The following is a 7,286-nucleotide window of genomic DNA, read 5'->3' on the forward strand; positions in this document are numbered from 1 at the left end:
GGCTCAGGGCCAGTCTCAGAGTGCCCTTCTGTGCCCACAGAGCGTAGTCCCTCCAACAAAATAAGTCTCCCTGGCTGGCCGGGACTTCCTGGGAGCTTGCTGCAGGCTGAAGGGAGCTCACTGGGATGAGGAGTCTCTTTTTGTGGGAGGGCAGAGGGAGGCCTACGTGAGCTCTGGCAGGCTCGAATTCTGAGTCACAGTGCTGCAGCGTGGAGGGCGGGATGCCAGTCAGTCACATCGTCAGTAGGCATTTGTGCATGGAATCAAACATCATCAGGTTAATCTGTGCGGTGATGAATTGGGGTGGGAGCCATGCGAGAATCACGTGGTAAGGGTGCTCCCCCGGGCTGGGCTGCAGCCTGATCTGAGAATACCGAGGCACGGAGCTGAAGGCCTCTGCAGGGTCCAGAGGCAGATGATGGGAGGTTATGGATTGTCTCCCCTCTGTCAGGCTCTTGCAGGGGTGGGCATATGGCACCCCTGCCCCCTGTCCTTCAAGGAGCTGTTGGTCCGGCGGCGGGACGGGACGGGGGTGTGTGTGCTGGATAAATGCCTACATGGCTCTGAAATAAGGCGGTGGTCCCCAGAAAGCGTGGCTCGGTGTGCCTGGTGGCTTCACACTGTCACCAGAGTAAGTGTGTCTCCGTCTCAGGGAGCCTCCTGAAGAAGTCCTGCTCCCGAAAGGATGCTTCTGAACTTGACCAGGGCCTCCCACAGACAAGGCCTGGACAAGGTCTCACCACTTGCCTGCTTTCCAGTGGCTTCTTTTAAACATTCGTTCCAGCTATTGGCTTTTCAGAGTAGAACTTTTGTAAGTTTCCAGCGGATTTCCTCATTCTCACTTGTATTATTCCCAATTGTTTTTCATTTTTACAAAAATTAGAAGATATTTTTTCCTTATTAAATAGTCTCATTTTAAGTCTTATCCTTTCAAGTCTTTTAAGCTTTCTGGCTTCCTTGTGCACATCTTTTTTAATGATCTGGTGTTTTTGTGTTGGTTCCCTGTAATTTCAAAATTCTATTTTTCTGACTAGAAAAGTGTAAGGAATTTTCAATATGACATGTTTGGAAAATAGAAGAAAGAAGAAAATTAAAAGAGTCCTTTCAGTACCCTTGAGAGTCATAGAGGCATCTAGGATAGAGTAGAAAGGCTTCTGAAGCCATCATCTTCACAGAATCAAATCACATCCTTCTCCCATGGAGCAGCAAGGGGATTTGAACCTCCAACCTTTCCATTAAGCTGAGCGCATAATCAGGGCCCCACAAGTGAGAATCAGCTCAATGGCACAGCACCCAGGTTACCTACTGCTGCTATTTCATTACGTTCTCCTCAACCATTTTCTTTTTTAATTTATAAATACTTGTATGCATCTCTTTAACCCTTTTATCTACAAAAGGTGGGCTGCAAATATTTTTCTGTGATTTGGTATTTATTGAAAATATTTTGGGGGTTATTTTGTCACTGTAAAACTAGCATATGCTTGCTGTGAAAATGTCTAACAATACTGACAGGATTACAGCAAGCAGGGAGTCCTTCTCCCTCCCAGAGCCACCTGGTTGGTAACAGCTGGGGGCTGGAGGCTGCTCAAAGGTGCTTTGGAATAAAGGCCTGGTGATTGACTTCTGAGAAACCAGCTGCTGAAATCCCCACAGGCGCAATCCTAAGCTGATCACCATCGGGTGTCAGGAGTGACACCAACCCAATGGCAGCTGGCTCACCCCCCACCCCTGTCCCTGCTAAGATCCCAACCCAGAGGTAACCACTGTGTATACATCCTTCTAGACTTTCTAAATGTATTTCCCTAAATATTGTAACCAGTGGTTCTACCAGACTCACGATTTGCAACTTGCCTTTCTCTTTCACAAGGCACCATGAGCTTTTCTGAGGTTAAGCCCTGAGTGGGGTCGAGGTGGACTTTTGAAAGGACAACAGCCAGGGTGAGGCTATGGCCCCACACCTGGCACCCAGGAAGGGGAACTTGCCAGTCATGCAGAAAGATCCCAAAAGAAACTGCTTGTGTGGACCAGAGGCAAAGAGGATTAAAACCCTGTTTCAGGATTGCCTGGGCAAATGCCTGATACCAGAGCCACCTAGATTTGAGAACCAGCACAAAATTTGTGCTCTGGTGCCTCCCTCCTCTGCTTTATTTCCCTACAAGTACTGCAGGGTGTGGTTTCAGCCAGCAGTGCCAGGTGACGGCAGGCGGGGGTGTTCCCATGTGACTTTCCAGAATCCTGGTGCCCTCTCAGGAGAAGCTAGGAGAGCCAGTCTGTTCAGGTTGGAGATCTACCAGGAAGGATATTTTGTTGTGGTGATGGTTGTTTCATTTAAAGTCTCTTGGATGCCATTGCAATGATGATCACAACTAACCTTTACATAATTACAACGAACATGCACAGTTCTGAATATATGCTTTATGTATACCAACTGATTTAATTTCTCCAACAACCTGGGAAGACAGACAGGATTGTAATCTGATTTTAACTTAGTAGGATCGTACAGATAAGAAAACGATCGGAAATCGGGCAGTCCACATTTAAGCCCTGCTCTTCACATAAGTGCTACAGGTAGAAAAACGACCTGGATATCAGGACTGAACCATTGGATTTGAAGGCTGACAACCATAGTCCTGAGGGACATCCAGGTCAACTGGCAGCATCTTGTGCCTAATGGAAGGACATGCTCAGCATATGGGGTAGTTACATTATCTGTTGTCAATTTGAGACTTGAGTGAAGGGGTGGCGTTTAGTCTGTCAATCAGATCGCAGCTTGATGACCTCATTCAGAGGTGCTCAGGAGATAAATAGCTCGCTGGAGGCGGGACACACACACACACACTCCCTGTGCCAAGACATTACTGAGGATGAGCCTCATGGAGCTACACTGGTGCAGTCAGAAATCAGAGAGCTGGAGAAGTCATGTGGAGACCCACACCAGTGCTGGGATGCTTCTACTACCACTGGATCCACAAGACTTTCCATCCACTGGCCTGTGATCATCCTGTATTTGGTGTCATTGCATGTGTTGCAGGAATCTGAAGAGGACTTTAGAGAGTGGTATCTGACAAATAGGCTAATGTCAGACTTATGGACTTGATCTGGACTGAGCTAGGCTGTTTTCCCAATACTCAATTGCTCTTGTATATGAAGTTCTTTCCTATACACATATGAGTCTCTATGAATTTGTTTCTCTAGTCTATCCAGACTAACACACACTGGCTTGATTGCTTTGGAGGTCTGAAGAATGGCACCTTGTCTCATCACCAGTAATGACCTTGCAGAAAGTCTGGGTCAATTCGGAGCTGTTCTTTCAAAGCTCAGCATGTTTCCATTCAGCACTCTTTTTCCTGGTCAGTTTCAGGACCCAAGGCACAAATTTGCCAGCGACCCTTCTCATTCTTAAATCTTCCTTTACAATTCACTGATAAAATCCAGATAACTTCCTCATCTCTTCAATGGTCTTGGAGCACAAGTACCTGAATTTTGTCAACATTTTTGTCTCTTTGGAATGTTGACAGATATCTAGAATGATGTTTATCATCAACTGATATTTTACCTTTTATGAAATGAGAAAACCACTGTACACTTGAGTTTTCCCATAGCACTGTCCTTGTAAGCTGTATTCAACATCATAACAGTTTCTGCAGCATTTTTCCCAAGCAGGAAACAAACTTTCACAGCTGCACTGTTCTCTTAAATCAGCCACCCCATAAAACGAAGTTAGAGTGAAACTTCTTTTATGAAAAATTCGCTGTGACCAGAGAGAACCTTCCCAGGAGACACCACTGGGTACACTAACTCAGAGCGAGTTGCTTGATGCTCGCATAAAGGGGAAAATGCATACCACCAAAGCTCTGCCCTATGGAGCCTTTTCCCAGTTTTTTTGGGGGGGTACCCGCTCATATTAACAGCATGGCTGCAGCAATGGGCTCAAGTGTAGAGACAATGGTGAGGATGGAGCGGGCCTGGGCAGTGTCTTGTTCTGTTGTGCTCTAGTGGTAGGACCGACTTGGTGGTACATAACAACGATAGATCCTAAAGATAATGTTTTACATCCTAGTCTGCTAAATAGCATCTAGGGTCTGAAAAACTTGCAAGTGGGCATCTAAGAAGCAACTGTTGGTCTCTTCCTGCCTGGAGAATAGGAGTCCTGTGTTAGACAGGGTTCTCTAGAGAAACAAAACCTAAATTCTAATAATTATATATATATTAATACAGATAGATATATAACGTAAGGAATAAGCAGTTAATTAAATTATAAAGCAGTACAAATGGCTCAGTGCAACTCACTCCGTGAGAGAGTTGTGAGACACTGGCAGTCCTTCAAGTCTTGAGGGCCGCCAGGTAGTCCTCTATAGAGCAATTTAGGCTATCTGGGCACAGGCAGCAAACAGCAAGGCAGGGCACAAACAGTCAGCCAGATGTAAATTCCAATTGTGTAGTGAAGCAAGTCTTGAAGGAACCTCAAATTACAGCGACACAGTCCATGGGTTAGGTTTCCCACAGGTAGTGTGACTTGCAAATTGAGGCACAGAACAAGCAAGGCAGCCGCATACTGGTCCGGTGATCAAAGAGCAAACAACAAGAAAGGCGAGGCTCGCCAAACCATTTATCTCTCTGCCCTTCAATTAATCCCACACATGTTTATCAGCCAGTTTGGCACAAAAAACTAACTACCAAGAAAACCAAAGCCTCAAGGAAGCAATTAGTCCAAAGGAAGAATGGCCCATTAACAAAAAAAGCCTGTTCTAACCTGAGACCAGAAGAACTAGATGGTGCTCAGTTCCCACTACCAACCACTCTTAAAAATTTTATTCTTGTTTTGTTTATCTTTAATCATTTTATTAAGTGCTCATACAACTCTTATCACAATTCATACATACATCAATTGTGTAAAGCATATTTGTACATTCATTGCCCTCATCATTCTCAAAACATTTGCTCTCCACTTAAGCCACTGGCATCAGCGCCTCATTTTCCCCCCTCCCTCCCTGCTCCTCCCTCCCTCATGAACCTTTGATAATTTATAAATTATTATTTTGTCATATCATGCCCTGTCCGACATCTCCCTTCACCCACTTTTCTGTTGTCCATACCCCAGGGAAGAGGTCACATGTAGATTCTTGTAATCTGTTCCCCCTTTCCAACCCACTCTCCGTCTACCCTCCCAGTATGGTCACTCTCACCACTGGTCCTGAAGGGATCATCCACCCTGGATTCCCTGTGTTTCCAGCTCCTATCTGTACCAGTGTACATCCTCTGGTCTAGCCAGACCAACCACTCTTAAGAATAGGAAATAATAGAATGGATTTTTGAAAAAAGCCAAAAGAAAAATATCAGACATTGCTCTGAAAGAGACTAGAGGAGATTCAGGAAAAAAGAAAATAAAGCAACGCACGAGCCGGCCGAGCCAGAACCGTGGGGCTGGGCTGGAGTGAAGGTGGCTACGAGCCCTCGTGCTGGGATGACAGAAGACGAACCTGATTCTAAGAGCCCGAAGGCTGGGGGGAGGGCTCCCCGAGGGCCCCCCCCCAGGTAATGCGGAGGCGGGTGAGCCCACCACCCTTCTTCAGAGGCTCCAAGCTACCATTTCCAAGGCCTTGCGAACAAAGTGGAGGAGATTCTGCAAGATGTACAGAAATTCTCAGACAACGACAAGCTGTATCTCTACCTTCAGCTCCCCTCAGGGCCCAGCACTGGAGACAAAAGCTCAGAGGCCAGCACACTCAGCGACGAGGAGTATATTTATGCTTATAAGTGGATCCGCAACCACCTGGAAGAGCACACAGACACCTGTCTGCCAAAGCAAACTGTGCACGAGTCTCGCCTGTTGCAGCCCACTCAGCACAGCCAACTTTGGCAAAGCCATCAGAGAGATTTTCCCTGACATCAAGGCCCGGAGGCTGGGTGGCCAGGGCCAGTCCAAATATTGCTACAGTGGCATACGAAAAAAGCCCATGGTATGTATGCCACCCCTGCCCGGACTTGACCTGAAGGGCCCCCGAGAGCCCAGAAATGGGCCCAGAAGTGACCCAGGCACCGCGGGATGAACTGGTAGATGCAGCCTGCGCCCTGACCTGTGACTGGCCAGAGCCAATCCTGAAACGGTCCTTCAGTTCCATCGTAGAGGTCGCCCGCTTCCTGCTTCAGCAGCACCTCATCTCTGCCAGATCCGCCCATGCGCATGTGCTCCAGGCCATGGGGCTTGCTGAAGAGGATGAACATGGCCCCCGAGAACGGTTATCGAAATCCAAGAGCGGTGTAGAGAACCTGGAGGGCGGAACCCGAAGAAATCAGAGGGACCAGCCCAGCCTTCCAAGGAATTGGAAGCCCGGGCTGGGCCTGGCCCCCTAGGGCGTGGAGAACGGGAGAAGAGTGTAGTCGAGAGCCCGGCCCCAGCAGCCAGTGACCCCCAAGCTAAGTCCCTGGTGGCTCGACTCCCTCTGCTCCTCCCCCGGATCTCTTGCTCACATATCCAGTCAATTCGAGTCTCTCCACCTATTCTGGCCCCAAGCTCTCTCAAGGCCCCTTAAAAGTGGCTACATTGCCTTTGCCCAGCAGGGCTGGGGTTCCTCAGGCGGCAGTGCCCATCATTAGCATGACCTTACCAGCTGTCCCGCCTTTTCCTGGGACTGGTGAGCTCCACCTGTGGGTCTCCCTCAGCCCGAAGCATGGAGAACAGGGAGGTAGGCACAGCCAGCGACCCGGGACCCCATGACAAGGGCGTCAAGAGGACCGCTGAAGGACCTGTGAGGGAGGCCAGGGGGCAGGGCCTGCCAACAAAAGCAGCGAAGCAGGATGGAGAGGATGTAGGAGCTGATGCCAAAAGAAGGTGGGGGAGTCCTCGATAAAAATCAGGTGGAAGCGGGGGAAAGGAATTCTAACCCCGGAGAAGTCAGCAGCTGCCCCCGACTCTGCCCGGTCAAGGTTACCACTGGAGACATGGTGCTCTGGAGCGGCAAGCAACTCCTCGGGAGGGTCGGAGGGGACAGGGCTAAAGGGTGAGGCCGAGAGGGGGACAGTGCTTGCCCAGGGTCAGGAAGATGGCGCTATTCCCAAAGGAGTAAGGGGCTCTAGTTCTCGACATGCCAAAGAAGCAGGGGAGAAAATTATTGTCACCCCCAAAGTGAGTGTCATCAAGGGCAGTAGAAGCCCCAAAAGAGGCCCTTCCGTTGGGAAAGGGAGAGGCAGAGAGTGCCACACAGGATAGCAAAGGCTTCAAGGGGCATGTGCTTCCAAGTCCCTTACCCCATGACTGGAAGGATCCCAAAGCAACCCCCTCGTGA

General features: G+C 48.8%; 1 pseudogene; it reads left to right on the forward strand.

Moving 5' to 3' along the window:
- Positions 1-5,464: 5,464 nt before the first annotated feature.
- On the forward strand, positions 5,465-7,286 carry LOC142457249 (DNA-binding protein RFX5 pseudogene; annotated as a pseudogene).

This window comes from Tenrec ecaudatus, chromosome 9, assembly GCF_050624435.1.
Source record: "Tenrec ecaudatus isolate mTenEca1 chromosome 9, mTenEca1.hap1, whole genome shotgun sequence".
Taxonomy (NCBI): Eukaryota; Metazoa; Chordata; class Mammalia; order Afrosoricida; family Tenrecidae; genus Tenrec; species Tenrec ecaudatus.